At 33.3% G+C, this 22,232-nt stretch overlaps 1 protein-coding gene and 1 long non-coding RNA gene across 2 annotated transcripts in view; one reads left to right on the forward strand and one right to left on the reverse strand.

The window, feature by feature from the left end:
• The window catches only part of PCDH15 (protocadherin related 15), an 857,865-nt gene that overhangs the window by 231,644 nt on the left and 603,989 nt on the right, over positions 1-22,232 (forward strand).
• LOC110256793 overlaps positions 10,603-22,232 on the reverse strand; it is a 53,521-nt gene continuing 41,891 nt past the window's right edge. The window contains exons 2-3 of the long non-coding RNA XR_002338791.1: positions 12,704-12,799; positions 10,603-11,783 (exon numbers count right to left, since the gene is read on the reverse strand). This is a non-coding gene — a long non-coding RNA (uncharacterized LOC110256793). The remainder of the gene's footprint in view (positions 11,784-12,703; positions 12,800-22,232) is intronic.

The raw sequence follows: 22,232 nt of genomic DNA on the forward strand, positions 1-22,232 counted from the left end.
CATGGGTCATTCTCCAGGATAAATCACATCCTGAGCCATAAATCAAGCTTGAAATCATATCGAGCATATATACATGTGTGTGTTTATATATACATTTATATATACATCTATGTATATCATCTATATTCATCTATATACATATATACATATTTATAGAAATATATATATTTTGGCTGCACATTCAGCATGTGGATGTTCCTGGGCTGGGGACTGAATGAATGTGCACCACAACAGCCACCCAAGCCACTGCAGTGACAATGCCATATCCTCAACCTGCTGCGCCACAGGAGAACTCAGAGGAAGGAACACTCCCAAATTCATTCTGAGTCTACCATCACTCTAATAACAAAAGCAGATAAAGATACCATGAAAAGGGAAAATTACAGGCTAATAACATTGATGAATATAGAAACAAAAATTCTCTACCAAATACTAGCAAATCAAATCCAACAATGTATTAAAAGGATCAAGTGGGATCTATCCTAGAGATGCAAGCTTGTTTTCTGACCAAAACACTATGGGATTTGAATTCAGTTACACGAAAAAAAAAAGTAAAAGCACAAACATGTGAAAGCTTAATAATATGCTGCCAAACCACTAATGTATCACTGAAGAAATTAAAGAGGAAATAAAAAAATACCTGAAAGCAATGACCTCAAAAACACTTGAGACACAGCAAAACCAGTTCTAAGAGGGAAGTTTTTAGTAATGCAAGCTTATCTCAGCAAACAAGATAAATCTCAAATAACGTAACCTTACACATAAACCAATTAGAGAAAGAACAAACCACGCCCAAACACTGGAAAGAAAGAAATTATAGAGATTAGAGCAGAAATAAAAGAGAATGTCAAAGAAAACAATAGAGAAGATCAAGGAACTAAAAGCTGGCTCTTTGAAAAGATAAACATTATTGATAAATCTTTAGCCAGATTCATCAAGAAATGGAGATAAAGGGCACAAATCAATAAAATTAGGCATGAAAAAGGAGAAGTTACAGCCTATACCACAAAAATACAAAGGATCAAAAGAGACTACTACAGAAAACCATATGCCAGTAAAATGGACAACGTAGAAGAAATGGCAAGTTCTTAGAAGTGTACAACCTTCTAAGACTAAACAAGGAAGAAAATAGAAAATATCAGGAAACCAATCATAAGTACTGGAATAATAGAAATTGTGATTAAAAAAAACTTTCAAAAAAATAAAGTCCAGAACAAAATGGCTTCACAGGCAAATTCTATCAAATATTTAGAGAAAAGTTAGCACCTATCCTTCTGAACTCTTCCAAAAAACTGCACAAGGAGGAATACTCCCAAACTCATTTTGAGTCCCTTGTCACTCTTATAACAAAATCATACAAAGATACCATGAAAAAGGAAAATTTCAGGCCAGTAGCACTCATGAATATAGAAACAAAAATTCTCTACAAAATACTAGCAAACCAAACCCAACAATATATTAAAAGGATCATACATCATGATAAAGTGGGATTTTATCCTAGGGATGCAAGGATTCTTTAATAGTGACAAATCAATTCATGTGATAAAAAATATTAAGAAACTAAGGAATAAAAACCATATGATCATCTCAGTAGATGCTTAAAATTTTTCACAAAATTAAACACCTATTTATGATTAAAAATTATGTAGAAAATGGATATAGAGGGAACCTACCTGGAAATAACAAAGGCCATGTATGACAAGCCCACAGCTAACATCATTCTCAATGGTATAAACCTGAAAGCATTTCCTCTAAGATCAGGAACAATACAAGGGTGCCCAATCTTACCTCTTTCATTCAACATGGTTTTGGAAGTCCTAGCTATAGCAATCAGAGGAGAAAAATAGATAAAAAGAATCCAAACTGGAGAAGAAGTAAAACTGTCACTGTTTGCAGATGACTTGTTTCTATATACAGAAAATCCTAAAGACACTACCAGAAAACTACTAGAGCTCATCAATTAATTTGGTAAAGTTGAGAACACAAAATTCATACACACAAACTTCTTGAATTCCTATGCCCAACAAAAAAATAAGAGAAATTAAGAATCTCATTTACCATCATAACAAAAACAATCAACATGTCTAGGAATAAACCTACTTACAGAGGCAAAACAACTCTAAGGCACTTAATGAAATTGAAAATGACACAAATAAAGATATACCATGTCCTTGGATTGGAAGAATAATATTGTCCAAATGACTATACTACTCAAGGAAGCCTACAGATTCAATGCAGTCCCTATCAAATTACCAATGCCATTTTTCACAGAACTAGAATAAAAAATAAATTCATATGGAAACAAAGGAGACCACAAATAGTAAAAATTAATCTTCAGAGCAAAACACAGAGTTGGAGGAATCAGGTTACCTGAAATCAGACTATACTACAAAGCTACAGTCATCAAAACAGTGTGGTGCTGGCACAAAAACAGACATACTGATCAATGAATAGAGAGATCCGGGATAGATAACCCAGAAGTCACCTATTGTTAATTAATCCATGACAAAGGAAACAAGAATATAAAATGGAGAAAAGATAGTCTCTTCATTAAGTGGTTCTGAGAAAACTGACAGCTACATGTAAAAGAATGAAATTAGAACATTCTCTGATACCATACACAAAAGTAAACTCAAAATGGATTAAAGACCTAAATGTAAGGACAGATACTGTATAACTCTTAAAGGAAAATGTAGGCAGAATATACCTTGGCATAATTTGAAGCAATATATTTTTAGATCCACCTCCTAGAGTTATGAAAATAAAAAATAAATTGGATCTAATTAAACTTAAAAGTTTTTATATAGCAAAGGAAACCATACACAAAATGAAAATAAAACCCATGGAATGTGAGAAAATATTTGCAAATGTTGTGACTGACAAGGGATTAATCTCTAAAATATACAAATATCTCATGCATCTATCAAGAAAACAAACATCCCAATCAAAAAACTGACAGAAAATCAAAATAGACCTTTCTCCAAAGAAGATATACAGATGGTTCAAAAACACGTGAAAGATGCTCAACATCAGTAATTATTGGAGAAAAGCAAATCAAAACTACAATGGGGTATCACCTCACACCATACTAATGGCCATCATCAAAAAGTCTACAAAAAATATGAGTTCTCACTGTGGCACAGCAGAAATGAATCTGACTAGGAACCATGAGGTTGTGGGTTCAATCCCTGCCTTTGCTGATTGGGTTAAGGATCTGGTGTTGCCATGAGCTGTGGCATAGGTAGCAAACTCAGCTTTGATCCTGCATTGCTGTGGCGTAGACCACCAGCAGATGTAGTTCCAATTTGAACCCTAGCCTGAGAACCTCCATATGCCATGGGTGTGGCCCTAAAAAGCATTAAAAAAAAAGTCTACAAAAAATAAATGCTGGAGAGGATGTGGATAAGAGGGAGTCCTCTTACACTGTTGGTGGGAATGTAAATTGGTACAACCACTATAGAGAACAGTATGGATGTTCCTTAAAAACCTAAAAATAGAACTATAATATGATCCAGTAATCCCAGTCCTGGGCATATATCAGAGAAAACTGTAATTCAAAAATATATATGCACCCCAATATTCATTGCAGCACTATTTACAATAGCCAAGGCAAGAAGCAAATGTCTGTCAACACAGAAATGGTTAAAGGAGATGTGGTACACAATTTAATGTTATTCAGCCATTACAAAGAACAAAATAATGTCATTTGCAGCAACATGAATGTACCTAGATATTATCATACTAAGTAAAGTAAGTCAGAAAAGAAAGGCAAATATCATGTGATATCATTACATGTGGAATCTAATTTTAGTGTCACAAATTTCATTATTTATAAAACAGACTCACAGATAACAAAAACAAACTTATTGCTACCAAAGTGGAAACTTGGGAGGGGAAATAAATTAGGGGTTTGTAATTAATATGTATACACTACTGTATGTAAAATAGATAACAAGTTCCTACTGAATAGCACAGGGAACTCTACTCAGTATTTTGTAATAACCTATATAGGAAAAGAATTTGAAAAATGAATATATGTATAACTGAATTACTTTGCTGTACACTTGAAACTAAACATTATAAAGCACCTATACTTCAATTAAATAAAAATAAAAAATAAAACCTCATCAAAAATATAATATCTAGGAATAAACTTACCCTAGGAAGTGAAAGACCAATATTTTTAGAACTATGAAACATTGATAAAAGAAACTGAAGACTATTCAAATAAGTGGAAAGTTATTCCATGCTTTGGGACCAGAAGAATTAATACTGTTAAAATGTCCATATTACCCAAAGCAATCTATACATTGAATATGTTTGCTATCAAAATACCAACGACATTTTTCATAGAACTGGAATAATCCTATCACTTCTACAGAACTACAAAAGACCCAGAATTGTCAAAGCATTAACGAGAAAAAAGAACAAAGCTGGAGACATAACCTTCCCAGACTTAAGACAATATTCTAAAGCTATGATAATTAAGACAGCATGTTAGGGACACAAAAAACAGACATATGTATCAATGGAACAGAATAGAAAACTCAAATCCACACATCTATGTTTAATTAATCTATGACAAAGGAGGCCAGAATGTACAATGTTTAAGGAGTCTTCTCAGCAAGTGATGTTGGGAAAGTTGGACAGCTACATATAACACTTCCACATTCCCTATTCAAAAATAAACTCAAAATGGTTTAAAGACCTAAATATAAGACATGGCACCATAAAACTCCCAGAAGAAAACATAGGAAAACCTTTTTCCAACATAAATTGTAGCATTATCTTCTTAGATCAGTCTATCAGGGCAAAAGAAATAGAATCAAAAGTAAACAAATGAGAGCTTATCAAAGGCTTTAAAAGCTTTTGCATAGCAAATGTAACCATTGACAAAATGAAAAGATAAATATGGAATGGGAGAGAGTATTTGCAAACTATCCAACAAGGGATTAATATCCAAAATATACAAACAGATCATATCATTCAATTAAAAACAATTAAAAAATGAGCATCTAAATAGACATCTCTCCAAAGAAGACATATGCATGGCCAAAAGGTACATGAAAAGATGCTCAACATCACTAATTGTTAGATAAATGCAAATCAGAACCACAATGAGTTATCACCTTACACCCATCAGGATAGCTATCAGCAGACAGTCTGGAGGTTGTGAAGAAAAGGTAAGAATGTAAATTGGTGTAGCCACCATGGAAAATTTTATGGACATTGCTAAAAAATATAAAATAAAAATAAAAATAGAGCTATCACATGATTCAGCAATCCTAGTACTGGCAAATATGTGGAAAAGATGAAAACTAATTCAAAAAAGATATACACACCCCAGTGTTAATAGCAGCACTATTTGTAATAGTCAAGACATGTAAACAACCCTGTGCCCATAAAGAGATAATTGCATTTCCTGCCATGGCACAATAGGATCGGCAATATCTTGGGAGTGCGGGGACACAGGTTTGACCTGCACAGTGGGTTAAAGCTCAGGTATTGCTGTAGCAGCAGCTTAGGTTGCAATTATGGCTCAGATCTGATCCCTGGCTCAGGAACTTCAAATGCCGCAGGGAAGCCACCAAAAAAAAAAAAGGGGTGGGGGAGAGAGATGATTGATTTAAGAAGGTGTAGTATGTATCTATATATACAGTGGCATATTATTCTGCCATAAAAAATAATGAAATGTTGCCATTGGCAGGAACATGAATGAATGGACCTACAGAATTTTATACTTAGTGAAGTCATAGAGAGACAGACTAATACTATACAATATCAATTTTATGTAGAATCTATAAAATAATACTAATAAATCCATATGCAAAACAAAGACTCACTGACATAGAAAACTTATCTTTACCAAAGGAGGGGAGGGACAAATTAGAAATATATGATCAACAGATACAAACTACTATACAAAAATAAGCAACAAAGTTTTACTGTATAGCACTGGAAATTATATTCAATATTCTGTAATAATCTGTAAAGGAATATAACCTGAATAAATAACTGAATCACTATGTTGCACTCCTGAAAGTAACACACAATTTTAAATCAACTGTACTTCAGTAAAGTGAAAAAAAACGCAATAAATCAGTATATTTGTAATCTGCGCTATACAACTTAACATAGTCCTTTGTATTTTTCATTATTGCTTTTCCTCCCAACTAGATCATGGCTACCTGGGTAGTGCTGAACCATGAATTATACTTCATATCCACCACAGAATTCAGCACTGTGTTGGGTATGGTATGGTAATAAAATACTGATATATTAATTTATGATAAAATTTTTTTGTTTCCCTGAATATTTAGTTCTTTTAGTATTTCATGATTTGATAGTGCCCCCCATAAGTGTCCAAAAACAGACTAATGGATAAAGAAGTGAAATATATATATATTATATATAACATACATATAATATATATACATTACATATGTGTGTATATATATATATATATATATAAAATGCCACTCAAACATAAGAGAATGAAATACTGCCACTTGCAATAACAGATATAAGAGAATATCATTCTAAATGAAGTCAGAGAAACAAATATGATATCTCATGTGGAATCTAAAAATAATACAAATGAAACTATATACAGACAGAAAATAAACTAATAGCTACTAAAGGATAAAGGGAGAGGGCTTGGGATAAATTAGGACTATGAAATTAACATATACAAAATTGATAAGCAACAAGGGTTTACTATATAATAATATGGAATGTGTGGTTATATGCTATAACCTATATTCAACATCTTGTAATAACTTATAAGGGAAAATATCTGGATGAAAAAATATATATAACTGAATCACTTTACTGTACACCTGAAGTCAATGCAATATTATAAATCAACTATACTTTAATTAAAAAGGTTAAGATTTTTGAGTGTTTACAGAAGTCAGAAAGTAAAATATGGTGATGAATAGGTCATGAAGCCTTAAGGCAAAAATATACAATTATTAATATGGCCATTGTAGAGTGATTTAAATGACACTACTTGATTGTAATCATTTCACACTGATAATATATTAAATCATGTTATACACTCTAAATATATACAGTTTTAATTTGCCATCATACCTCAATAGAGCTGGGGGAAAACGGTTCAATTTAGTAAGAAGAAAGAGTAATTCTAAATATGCATGAATTTAGCTGCATGGCTCAAAAGTATATAAAGAAAGTTTAGTGAGATACAAAAAGAAATGAACTGATGATAATAAGAAGAAATTTAGACACATTTCTATCAATAATTGATAGATCAATACACTATCAATAGAATATTTAAAAACATACTTAAGCTGTCTCATGAACACTTAGAAAAGGCTGCACGTAAAGAGTTTTAGAACATACGTTCCTTTAATAATCCATGAAATTTTGTCCATGTGCTAGGAATTAAAGTCTCAATAAACTCAAATAAAAAGGTCTGTTAGTATATCCACATTCTTTGACATCAACAAAGTATTTAATAATTCAGTAACAGAAGTAATGTAAATAAATATATTAGTAAATTTTTAAAACTATCTTCTAAATAATCCATGGGTAATGAAGAAATCACAATTAGAGATTAATTTTCACTAAATTGTAACAAAAATTCTTTTTGAAAATTTTAGGACATAATTTTAAAAGTATTTAGAGGATAATTTTTATGCTTAAATGCTTATGTTTGAAATTAAGAACATCTGAAAATCTCAGTCTGAAAATGAACTATTTATCTGAAATAACGCTTGTTTGTGTTCATGTTTGTTTTTAATTAAGAGAATATTACACGGAGTTCCTGTCGTGGCGCAGTGGTTAACGAATCCGACTAGGAACCATGAGGATGAGGGTTCGGTCCCTGCCCTTGCTCAGTGGTTAACGATCCGGCGTGGCCGTGAGCTGTGGTGTAGGTTGCAGACGCGGCTCGGATCCCGCGTTGCTGTGGCTCTGGCGTAGGCTGGTGTCAACAGCTCCGATTCAACCCCTAGCCTGGGAACCTCCATATGCCGCGGGATCGGCCCAAGAAATAGCAACAACAACAACAACAACAACAACAACAACAAAAAAAGACAAAAAAAAAAAAAAAAAAGAATATTACTAAAGAAAATAGAAAAAATAGAGAACAGAAAACACCAAAATTTTAAGCCAAAGGTAGTCATTTGATCAACTTATGAGAAAAATGAACAAGAAAAAGGATAACCCAGATAATGGTAAAAATTATATGGGAAAAACTATACTTGCAAGAGATATTAAAATATTTTTAATTGAAGGTTTTATTTAAAAAAACTATGGTAATGAGTGGATAACACTGGGGGGAATAGGTACATTTCTAGGGAAATGTTATATAGATCAACTAATGATGAAATAGAAAACCTGAATTCTAGAACCAGCAGTTAAAATTACCCTATGCAGAAAGCTCCAGGCTCAAACATTTTTACAGATATGATCAAAGAAACATCTAGAAAAAAGAATATTACTATATGACTTCAGCTCTGAAATACAGGAAAATATCACAAAATTCATAAGTTAATGTGGAAAAAAATTAAAGACCTGTCTCACGTAGAGATGAATATTTCCTAAGAAAATCATTAATGAAAAGAATCTAGCAATGTAAAAAAAATAAAAAGATACAACATTCTGGACCAAATATGATTTAAGAAAGATAGGTCATTTCATTATAAGAATTTAATAATAGCTCATATTTTTTAAAGGTGAAAAAGCATTGCTTATCTCTAAAGCTAGAGTGAATGTACTTAAAATCATTTAACACTATACAAAACTACTCCAGAAACAAACAGAACAATCTTAGATTAGAAAGGAAATTCCTTAAATTGATAACAAAGAACCTAAAGCTCAGTCTTTTTTAATTATATATCAACGTAAGAATTATATTCAGCATCAGGAGGAAGAACAGGATAGCACCTCACTATTTTCATTCAACATTTTATTGGCAGCTAAACTATCACATTAAGGCAAAAAAAGTATAATAATTTGGTCCAGAAAGGAAGTGTCACTACATGACTATGTTAAAAAACAGTAATTTAAAAATTATTAGAATTAACAGAAGTGTGAAACTAGGTTGCTGGGTAGTCATTGTGACAAATTCAATTGTGTGTGTGTGTTTACAACAGCAAATACAAAATGTAGTAACAAAGTTTTTTGTTTTTTGTTTTTTTTTGTCTTTTTGCGTTTTCCAGGGCTGCTCCCATGGCATACGCAGCTTCCCAAGCTAGGGGTCTAATCAGAGCTGTAGCTACCTGTGTAAGCCAGAGCCACAGCAATATGGGATCCATGCTGCGTCTGCAACCTACACCACAGCTCACGGCAATGCCAGATCCTTAACCCACTGAGCAAGGCCAGGAATCGAACTTGCAACCTAATGGTTCCTAGTCAGATTCATTAACCACTGAGCCACGATGGGAAGTCCCAAGATTTTCTTTATAATACTAACCAAAGTATGAGTTACCAAAAAATAATTTGAGAAAATTTAAGCAAAATTGTTATTTGAAGATTAATAATGTTTATTGAAAGACATTAAAGAAGACAAATGTATGTATGGAGACATACATAACATTAACACAGTCTAGGAAAAACCAATAGCTATCACAAATGTAGAAAATAATTTATAAATAGTTTCTCCAGTCCAAGTTCCAATAGCTATTTTCTCTGGGACTAGACAACCTGATTCTTAAATGTATTTGAAAAAGGGCTGGAGGTAGGGGGTATAAAGATCTATTAAGAAATTACTAAGGAAGGAGAATAAGACGGGTAGATTTTACCTATCAGTCATAAAGACTCATTTTTAAAGCTGTAACAAATAAAACAATGTAATATTTGTGCAAATCATGTCCAAACAGACTAAAGAAACCAAATGAAAGGTGTAAAAACTACTCAACACATGTAACATGAATACAGGTATAAACAGAGGTGGCATTTGTGGATCAGTGGGGATGTGATTAACTCTCATAAATTATTCTGAGTTAATTGATTTCTCATATAGAAAATAAAAATTGTTAATTTTTGGTAACTACAGTAGTTAGTTCCAAAGATATCAGTGACTTATGTGTGAAAGGCAAACATCTGAAACTGTTGGAAGAAATTGTAGAAAAAAAAAATATATCCTGTGTCCTCACGACCAGGAAGGTTTTCTTAAACCACACAAAGGAACAGAAAGTATGATAAAAATAAGAATCTTCTTTATCAAAAGGCCCAAATAGAATGGTAATATATTTCATAATAGGTAAAAGATACTTTCGACACATGTAATTAATAATCAGTTACCAGAATACATTAATATAAAAAAAGCAATGCTGTATGAAATTTAACATGCATTTCTTAGGAGATACTCATGTCCACTAAACAAAAAGTTGCCAAGTAGTCAAAAAAAAAATGTAAATGTAAGCACATGACATACTCTTACAGCAGTCAAAAATGACAAAAACTGAATAGCAAATTTTTTTGTTTGCTTTTTAGGGCCGCCCTGTGGCACATGGAAGTTCCTAAGCTAGGGGTTGAATTGGAGCTGTAGCCACCAGCCTATACCACAGCCACAGCAACACCAGATCCAAACCATGTGGGCAATCTACACCACAGCTAACGGCAACGCCGGATCCTTTAACCCACTGAGCGAGGCCAGGGATCAAACCTGTGTCCTCATGGATGCTAGTTGAGTTTGTTACTGCTGAGACACGATGGGAACTCCTGAATATCAAATGTTATGGAGACGGTGGAAAAGGAGGAAGTCTGAAATACCTGGAAATTGAGGAAATGTTACCGCAATTTAGGAAAACAAATTGATATAAATTAGTAAATTTAAATATGCACCATACTTATGACCTAGCACTTCTGTTCCTGAGAAGATGCCGTAAAATCCTATTCCAGTTGCACGCCAAGAGAAATATGCCATACAATGTTTTGGGACTTTGTTCCTAACAAACAAAAACTTGTATAATAATAATCCTTCTGAATGGAGAATAGGTAAATGAAGTGTAGTCTAGTTATAAAATGGAGTAGTCAATAGCATCAAGTCCTTAAAAGGTGTATGCATCAGTAATAGATTCATTTCAAAAGATAATATTTCAGGGGAAGAGACAAGCTTCAGGACACATGCGATGGTAATTCTATTATGCAAAGCACAAAAACTTGCAAAAGTCTACCATTTAAGGCACAACAAAGATTTATGAGGTGCTAGGAACATTTTATTTTTTATTGTGGGTGGTGAGTACATATTCATTCTAATATAACATTATTGATTTTTAAATTCTAAAAATGTATTAAATATCCTTTATTGTGTGTCTGGTTTATTAGACATTTTTAAAAGGGGGACCCAAAGTAATAGTAAACAAAGAGAATAGTGACAGAAGATGGATGGCAAGGTGGCTTGCTGTGTAAATAAAACATTTTGCTTGAGAAACATTAAGTAGTGCTAAATATAATGTTAAGCTGCATGTCCTACAATTTTATTTTCTCTTTCAAAATTATTATGATTACTCTGTTCATAGTGGGCACAATAAATAGAAGAAAAACAAAGTAGGAGTAGAGGAAGGCAAATTGAAGTGTTTTGAACCCAGTGAGTGCCTGCATGTATTGAACTGGATGATGGCTCTTCCCTTGCGTGTGCTTGCCTTGGATCTGCATGCGGAATCTCCTGCCTTTAGCTTTCTCACTACATCATGACAGCCTTCATGGAGCAGGGGACTCTAGCTTGGTTCCCCAAATGAACACAAAGTCATTGACCCTTTAAGATCCTATCCATCATACTGCTATTGGTGCCATGTGCCAGATTTCAAAACCTGAATTGACAAAAGAAAAGGAAGTTTTCAAAGGTCTTCAGTATGGCAAGATGATAAGAAGACATCCTCCTATGGCCTTAAATTTAAAACTAAATCTCTTCTAATATATCAGAATTGACTGTATTACAACAGCCTATATTTTCTATTATTTACAAGGTGGTTTATTCTACTTAGAATTATTGTGATATTTCTCACAAGTATTTTTCTAGATAAATGAATTTCCTTATTATACTTTCCAAATTGTATTTATCATGTTTTCTTAACATTGAACTTTTTTTGTCTTTTTAGGGCCACACCTGTGACATATGGAAGTTCCTGGGCTAGGGGTCAAATTGGAGCTGCCAACCTATGTCATAGCGATGCCAGATCCGAGCTGTGTCTGCGACCTACACCACAGCTCACGGCAATGCCAGATACTTAACCCACTAAGAGGAGCCAGGGATAGAACCTTCATCTTCATGGATACTAGTTGGGTTCGTTACAACTGAGCCACAATGGGAAGTCCTGGACATTTTTATATACATCAGCGCTTAAAAATAACATCTACATACTGCTTTTTAACTTCTTATGATCATTGCTCATGACGTCCGAATTTCTTTAGCAACATGAATATGTTTTTGATATCTAATTTAAATTTTTCAGGTTTTAGAATACAAATTACAAAATCCAGATAGTCTCTTTCATCTGGAATTGATTTATTAACATGTATCAGTTGATTTAGAAGGATCAGAAAATTAAGCTAGGATACTACAGAGGCAAGATCAAGAAAGCCAGAGAAACATTTATCTGCAACTCTGAACTTTCTAGTGAAATCTCAATGGTGCACCACCAGCATGGTACCTAGGTTACCCTGAGCCTGGCACTAATTTATCTACCACAGTCAACCCCAGAGGACCACAGATTTCTTGGATTGTGCTTACTTGATTTCTCTTCGGTTCACTTGGTCCTTTCTTTCAAGTATCATGAGAGTATGTTCTATTGAGCAGGTGATCAGGAAAGTCCATCTGAAAATGAGTCTGGGAAGAGCAGTTTTAAGTTTCATTGCCTCCATCGTATTTTAAAACAAAATGCTAAAGAAGGAGTTGGGGTGGGTGAACCAGTTTGTATTATCTGCCACATCCATAAAGTATGTTCTAATAATAATTAAAAATTTTTATAATTTATTAACAAGTATATGTACTTTTAGGAGCATTGTGTACTTGTCTGACTATTTCTATATTAGTGTATCCCCCAAAGTTAAATATCCTGTCAAAGACATTTTAAAATTCCTGCTTAATTGCCTTTCATTTTTTTCCTTCCTAAACAAATACATGCACTTACACACACATGATTTGTAGCCCCACCAAAATCGCCTAATAATTTTTATTTCCTTACTTTCTAACCAACTCTGGCTGTTATTTTTTAATAAAATTTTTGACAATTTGACAGAACAAAAATATTTCTTCATTTTAACTAGCATTTGTTTTTATTATAAGCCCCATGAATGTAAAACTTTCTAAAATATATTGTCTACTTTTCATTATTTAAGTAATTTGCATAATATCATGGTGCTGAGTTAAGATCATTAACATAACTATTAATTAGCGCAATGTGCCAAAAAGCCATGCTGGAGCTATCTTAGTATAGAAGGACATCATTTGCTCTAGACAAGTATATTGTAAATATTTTTAATTTTCATTCTCTCTGCTCTTACTTTCCAACTGAAATTGTGCATTACTTTAGGCATGTCTCTCTTTCACAACTCTATATTTTTATTAATATTTTATAATCCATTTTGGATTGGAAAGAAGAAAACACATTTTATTACAATAATATGGAAAATAAAAGATTTGCTTCTGAGTGAAGATCTTGGGGTTTGTCTAAGTGTCAAGTTTATGAACTTTAGTGAATAGACTTGGGATACTAGTGACTATGCTTATATTCTGATTCTTGACTATGACGACTGGGATTTTAAAAAATTACCCCCTGATGATAGGAATTTACCAAAGTTTACTGGTAGTAAAAATCTAACAATAGAACAAGGAATCCATATTCAAGAAACTAATTTGAGGAGAGGCATAATAAAGTGCTGTTAATGTAATGGAAATTATGAAAAGATTGATTTCACTATTTGTAGCATTTCCTTTTTTGAATATCATACAGAAAACTGACATGTGTGTACCATTAGACATACAGTACTGAGAATGGAAGAATGATTGTAAAATAAGACACTGTGTAGCTTGGAAAGCAACAAGGGAAGCAATTATAACACTAAAGTGTTCTTTGGGCTCACTGTTGGCAAAATGTGTTATATGAGCAAACACAAAGAAATAAAATATGGAATCCTACTCTTGAGAAGTTCTTTTAAATAGCAGCAGATCTTCAAAACTACAGGCATCTCTACAGAGGATTGTCTAAAAATGAACCTATGAGTGGTAAACCCTGCAGGACATAAAGCTTTCTTCATTGTATGTTGTGCATGTGGCTAGCAAACTGTCAAAAACATCATCTCTAAATGCCAAGGGTGGTAAAACACTTGGCTTCAGTACATCATTATTTTCAGTTTTTGCGAACTCTAAAGAAAACTTCTAAGCCACAGAAAGTCAGTTTATCAAGAATATGTTTTCATTCTTATGGCCATGGTCAAAATTTTAGTCCTAGCTTCTATAAATCCAGGCACTGGGTAGCACCCATAAACTGAGGCTTCTCAACAGGTCAGCTCTCACAAACCCATTATTTTTGACCCATTCCAGTTCCAGATCAGCCTCCATGGATGCAGGGTCCAGACCAGATTCAGCAAATCCAGGCTCTCAGCCCACCCTAGTACAGGCTTCCATTGCCTCAGCCTTAAGGCTAGCTCCCATAAAACAAGGTTCCTAGTCCATCCCACTACTGGATTGGACCCTGGTGATTCAGATGATATGCCCAGAACAGTGATAACTAGCACCTGATTGGCCCCTATAGACCCAGAACCTTGGCTATCATTGAAGACTCAGATGTTAGGCCTACCCCAGTAAACCTAGGCTCCAAATTGCTCCTATAGAAAGAGACATTAGACTGATCCCCATATCCCAAAGTGCCAGACCTTCCCACCTGCAGACCCAAGTACTAGTCCTGATCACTTAGGGACTCCAACAGCAAGCCTTCTTATAGGCACTGCAAGACAGACCAGCCAGAATCTCTGGATAGGCTGTTTGGGGAAAGGCTTTGCCTGACAAAGCCAATATGAAAAGAATATAAGAGGTGCCTACCTCCCAAATGTACAGATACGAACTCAAGGTCACAAGGGTCATGAGTATCAAGAAAGGATGACACCACCAAAAGAAAGTAACAAAACCCCACTGACTGATTCTAAAGGAAGGGAGTTTTCTTTGTCTGACAAAGAAATCAGAATAACAATCTTAAAGAAATTCAGTAAACTACAAGGAAACACATAAAACCCCTAAATTAAATAAGAAAAATAATACATGAACAAAATGGAGGCTCCAGGAGAAAAAGAGAGGAAGAAGGTGGCACAAAACTTAAAGAAACAAGAGCTGAGAATGTACCAATCTTGGGAGAGATTTACATATTGATGTTCAAGAAGTTAATAGATCACCCCAAAAATTTCACCCCGAAACAGTCTTCCAAAAGACACATTATAATAAAACCATCTAAAATTAAAGACAAAGAAAATTTTTAAAAACAGCAATTAAAAAAACCTCTCACATATAAGGGGAATCCCTTAAGACTATATAGGTGGACTTTTCAGCAGAAACGTTATTAGGATAGGAGAGAATGGGATAATACATTCAAAGGCTGAAAGAAAAAAATTATTGCCAACCAAGAATGTGTTATGTGTCAAAGCTTTCAGAAATGAAGGCGAGATCACTATACCTACTTTATAAGAAATGCTGAAAGGAGTTCTCTGAACTGAAACTAAAATAAAAAAAATTAAAAATGTATTGGTAAAAGTAAATACATGTAAAATTCATATTATTCTAATGATGTCATATGGTGGTAGAATAATCACCTATTTCTAGTATGTAGATTAAAGGGCAAAAATATTTTTAAAAGTATTAAAAAATAACTGTACCTACAGTAATTAATTGATATCCAATAAAATAAAAAGAAGTAAATTGTGACACCAAAAATTGGGTATAATTGTTTAAAAATTGTGAGGGTGGAGGGAGTAAAAGTGTGTAGAGTGTTCATATATAATTGAAGATAAGTTATCAGCTTAAAATATATTGCTATAAGATTCTTTCTATAAGCCTCATGATAACCAAAAAGTAAAAACTTTCAGTTAATATACAAAAGGCAAAGAGAAGGAATCGAAACATCATTAGAGAAAATCAACAATTCATAAGAAAAGACAGCAAAGAGGGAGAAAAAAACATGGGAACTACAGAGCAGCCCAAAATAAGTAAATAAATAAGGTAGAATTAGTAATCCTTACCCATTAATAATTACTGTAAATCTAAATGGACTACATTATCAAATCAAAAAGCAGAGAGTGGCTGGATAGTTTAAAAACAAAACAAAACAACTATACACAGCTTACAAAAGACTCACTTCAGCTTTAAGGACATATGCAAGAACAAAATAAAGGTGTGTAAATATATTCCATGCAAATGAAAATCAAAAGAGAGCATGGGTAACTAAACTTATATGAAACAAAATTGACTTTAAGTAGAAAACTGTAACAAGAGACAAAGGAAATCATTATATAACAATAAAAGGGGAGTCAATTCAATAAGATATAACAATCCTAGATGTATATATATGTACCCAACATCAGAGAAAATACATATATTAAACAAATACTAGCAGATATGAAGGGAGAAATAGACAACAAAATGATAATAGAAGAGAACTCCAGTACTCCACTTTCAACAATGGATATGTCATTGAGCCAGAATACTAATAAGGAAACATTGAACTTGAATTTGAATTGTACCTTACATTAAGTGGAGTTTTAAGACACATACAGTACATTACTCTCAACAGCAGTAGAATGAACTTTTTTTAGGTACACATGGAATATTCTCCAAAATAGATTATTCCTTAAATCACAAAACAAACATTAGCAAATGTAAGAAGACTGCAGTCATACCAAGTATCTTTTCTGACCACAATGCTATAAAGAAATAAATAACAAGAGGAAATGGGAAAAATCACAGATCTGTGGGAATTAAATAATGCATGCCTGAATACCAGCGGGTCAAAAAATAAAAAGAGAATTTAAATAAAGTATTTTGAAATAAATAAAAATGGGATACCAAAACGTATCAGATGCAGCAAAAGCAGTGTTGAGGTAAGCTTATCACAAAAAAGTTATGAAAAAAGTTCACAAATAAATAACCTACATTACAATTCAAGGAACTAAAAGTTGTTCAGAGCTAGCAGAAGGACCAAAATAACAAAGATGAGAAAATGATACAGAGAATAACAACAAAACAATAGAAAGGATCAGTGCAACTGAGAGCAGGTCTTTAGAAAATATATAGTTGACAAACATTTTATTAAACTAAGAAAGGAGAAGATTCGAATAAATAAAATCATAAATGAAAGAGGATACATTACTACTGACCCACAGAAATGTAAGGGATTATAGGAGATTATGCTGAAAAAGTATATGCTAGCAAATTGGATACTCTAGAAGAACTGGATAAATTCCTAACAACAAATCCACTAGGACTGAATCATTAAGAAATAGGAAATTCTGGAATTCCCATCGTGGCTCAGTGGTTAACGAATCTGACTAGGAACCATGAGGCTGCGGGTTCAATCCCTGACCTTGCTCAGTGGGTTAATGATTTGGCTGTTGTTGTGAGCTGTGGTACAGGTCGCAGACACAGCTTGGATCCTGTGTTGCTGTGGCTCTGGCATAGGCCAATGGCTACAGCTCCGATTAGACCCTAGCCTGGGAACCTCCATATGCCACAGATGAAGCCCTAGAAAAGACAAAAAAAAAAAAAAAAAAAAAAAAAAAAAAGAAATAGGAAATTCGGACATATCTATGAGTAGAAATCAGTCACCAAAAACCTCATAACAAAGCCCAGGGCAAACTAGATGATTTCACTGAATTTCTTCAAATATTTAAGAAGAATTAATGTCAGTCTTTTTCAAACATGTCCCAAAAATTTAAGAGGAAGGAAAATTCCCAAACTTATTATATGAAACCATCATTACTCTGTTACCAAAGCCAGAAAAATAATGCTACAGAGCAATATTTTTGGTGAATATATATAAAGAAATTTAAGAAAATACTAACAAACTAAAATTAGCAGCAAATTAAGAGGATCACGCACCATCATCGAGTTGGATTTATTCCCGAGATGCAGGATGGTTCAACATTTGCAAATTAATGAACATGAAACTCAACATTAATAGAAAGATAAAATATATGATCATTTCAAAAGATGCAGAAAAAGCATTTGACAGAATTCAACATATATTCATGACAAAAATTTTTCATCAAATTGTGTATAAAAGGAATATATCTCTACATATTAAAGTACATATATCCAATAATCCCACATCATAGTCAATGATGAAAAACAAAGCTTTTTCTCTTAAATAAGAACAAGACAAGGGAAAAGGCCTACTTTCATCATTCTTAGCATAGTGCTGGAAGTCTTAGGCAGAGTGATTTGGCATGAAAAAAATAAAAGACATTCAAATCAGAAAAGTAGAAGACAAGTTGTCTCCACTTGCAGATGATATAAATATATATATATATATATATATATACATATATATGAAAGAACAACAAAACCCCGTTACTAAAAGGAAAGAAATCAAAGATCAGAGTAGAAATAAATGAGATAGAGATAAGGAAAACAATAGAAAAGATCAAGGAAACTAATAGCTGGCTCACTGAAAAGAAACAGTTTTGATAAAGCTTTAGACAAAATCAGTAAGAAAAATTGGGAGAAGGCTCAAATCAATAAAATTAGAAATGAAAAAGGAGAAATCACATCTGACACCACATAAATACAAAAGCTTTTAAGAGGTAATTATATGCCAATAAAATAGCCAACCTAGAAGAAATGAACAAATACTTACAAGGTACAATTTTCCAAGACTAATAGGAGAAATAAAAAATATAAATCAAGAAATTTTAAGTACTAATATTGAATCCGTCTTTAAAAATTCCCCAAAAACAAAAGTCTGGGACCAGGTGACTTCACAAGTGAATTCTACTAAACATTTAGAGAAGAGTTAACACCTGTCCTTCTGAAATTATTCCTAAAAATTGCAGAGGAAGCAACACTTCTGAACTCATTCTGTGAGGTCACCATCACCCTGATAAAAAAATCAAAAATACCACACAAAAAAAGAAAATTACAGGCCAATAACATTAATGAACAAAGATGCAAAAATCTTCAACAAAACATTAGCAAACTGAACCCAACAACATATTAACAGTATCATACACCATGATCAAGTGGGCTTTAACCCAGAGACTCAAGGAATTTTCAGTATCCAAAGATGAGTCCATGTGCTGCATCACATTAGCAAACTGAAGAATCAAAACCATATGATCTGGAGTTCCCATTACAGCTCAGTGGGTCACAAACCCAACTAGTGTCCAGGAGATGTGTGTTTGATCCCTGGCCTTGCTCAGTGGATTAAGGATCTGACATTGTGGTGAGCTGTGGTGAGGGTTGCAGACAGGGCTCAGATCCCTCTTTGCTGTGGCTATGGTCTAGGCCAGCAGGTGCAGCTCTGATTAGACCCCTAGCCTGGGAATTTTCATATGCTGCAGGTGCAGCCATTAAAAACAAAGCAAAACCATATATGATCATCTCAATAGATGCTGAAAAATCTTTTGACCAAATTCAACATCTATTTATGGCAACATCCAGAAAGTAGGTATAGAAGGAACCTATCTCAACATAATAAAGAGCGTATATGACAAACCCATAGCTAACATTATTCTCAATGGTGAAAAGCTGAAAGTATTTCCTCTAAAATCAGGAACAAGGCAAATTATGTTCAATTTCACCACTTTTATTCAACATTCAATGATCTTCTGGGTCTAAGATGAATAATCCCAGGCAGAGTGATTTGGCATGAAAATTAAATTAAATCTGAGGATTTAATGTACAACACTATGACTACAGTTAACAGTATTGTATTATATACTTGAAAGTTGTTGAGAGTAAATCTCAAATGTTATCACCACACACAAAAAAAGGGTAATTACACAAGATTATGGTAGTTAATTATGATAATCATTTTACAGTATACACATCTATCAAATAATTACATTGTATACCTTAAAATACGTATATATCAATAATATCTTAGTAAAACTGGGGGAGGTAGAAAACAGATGTGATATTTGCCTCGATATAGTCTTTAATTTTATAAGTAATAAGTTGCTTAAAATGTTTTCCTTTCAACTTAACCCATAAATTTGCTTTTTTACCAACAGCCTAGATATTCCTAATTGTCTTGTGGAAAATAAAATCAATTTAAAAATTCCAAGTAGACTATAAGAGTGCAGTTTTAAACGGTGTTGTTGGTACTGCAGCTTTTATCTTTTGACCTTGAGTGTCTAAGTAAGAACCATGATTGAGAATTTCCTCCGAGCTACTTCATTAAGAATAATTAGAAAATAAGATAGCTTTCAAAAATACGAATGTAAATTCTTTAATTGCTTTTCATAAAGTTTTTTTTTTTTTTTTTTTTTTTTTTTTTTTTTTTTTTTGGTGTTTTTGCCTTTTCTAGGGCCGCTCCCGTGGCATATGGAGGTTCCCAGGCTAGGAGTCTAATTGGAGCTGTAGCCTTTGGCCTATGCCAGAGCCACAGCAAAGCAGGATCCGAGCTGCGTCTGCAACCTACACCACTGCTCATGGCAACACCAGATCGTTAACCCACTGAGCAAGGGCAGGGATCGAACCCACAACCTCATGCTTCCTAGTTGGATTCGTTAACCACTGAGCCACGACGGGAACTCCCATAAAGGGTTTTTTGAATAATTTTTGACACAAAAACCTTATCCTTTCCTTTCTCCTTTATATTTCAATTATAAAACATAAAGACAAATTAGATAATATGGTAGGACAAGCTAACCAGTGGCAAGAAAGCCTTTTAGAAAGATTTTGTGACAGAAATGAAGATCTTGCAAACATCTTTTAGAAGGGGTATGCAATCTACTTTAGATTATCAAGGCAGGGTTTTAATTTTTATTTTAGTTATAGGCATTCCTCTTATAATTTTAGAAAGGAGATCCTCTGCATGATTTAGTTGTAACTATATAACTATGTATCCTTCGCAATCTGTGGTCATATAATTAAATGTGTCATTTACTATTCCCATATGTTAAATGCACACCAAAAATGATAACATTTTGGTCTGCTAATAAAATATGACTCTCTTTTGAATGTTGAAAAGTGTAAAAAACTACTAAATATGTACAAGTCATTACATTTAAAATGTAGAGAGATATACAAATTTTGCATGTGATTAGCTCATTTGGTTAGAATAGAATTTACCTAACTTATAAAGCACACCCATATGCTGGTCACTATTGCGTAAAATAATTCAGTTTTACAACTAATGCAACTGAGCTAAAGAGTGTAAGTAACTTCCAAAGATCTTAAAAGCTAACGAGTGGTAAAATATGGCAGTATTGAACCTAGATAGTCTGTTTCCTAAGACGATGTCCATAACTACAATACCATGCTGCTGCTTCTAATCTCAGTGGTAAAATAGCTCTTGGATGAAGAACTGTTTCATCCATCTCAAATTCCTCAAATGTAGACAGGATCACCTGATGGAAGTTTGGACAAGGAAAAACTGTCGCCATCAATGGAAAGAAAACTGGAAGAACTTTTAACTCACACAGTATGAATTAAGAAAATTACATTTAGATATAGATTATAACATATGTGACAATGTATTTACATGAAATTATGAAATAATTAGTAATATTTACAGGATAAAAAATAAATTTAAAAATATTACTTGGTCTTCTGTTCAGATTTCTACAGTTTATTTCCTGTGCTGCCTTCTTCCTATAGCTATTACATTTTTATTTTTTGTCTATTACTTGGATCCATTAACTTAAGAATGAGAACAGGTTTCTCTCTCCAAGTACCATCCATATACAAGTCTACTGTTGATAGACCAATTAGAATAATGTAATAAATACTAACTTTTGAAAAAAAAAATGTAGAAGGCATGACCTCTACAGTAAATTGTCCCAATGAAAGAAAACAGTGATGTACAGCAATAATCATCAATGCCTTCAGGGGTATTATTAGACCATATTGTTGGAACATCTTAATCATATTATGTAATCTGTTTAATGATGATTCTTAGGCATCAGAAAATATACCTTCTTCCCACTATGGTCAAATTTGAAATCTATTTATGCTAATATCTTACTCGAATTGAAAATGACTTCTACTCAGTTCATTTTGCTTTTCTTCAGTCATGCGCTAACTCCATGTCTTTGTTGACTGTAGTTTTAGA

Source organism: Sus scrofa, chromosome 14, assembly GCF_000003025.6.
Source record: "Sus scrofa isolate TJ Tabasco breed Duroc chromosome 14, Sscrofa11.1, whole genome shotgun sequence".
NCBI lineage: Eukaryota > Metazoa > Chordata > Mammalia > Artiodactyla > Suidae > Sus > Sus scrofa.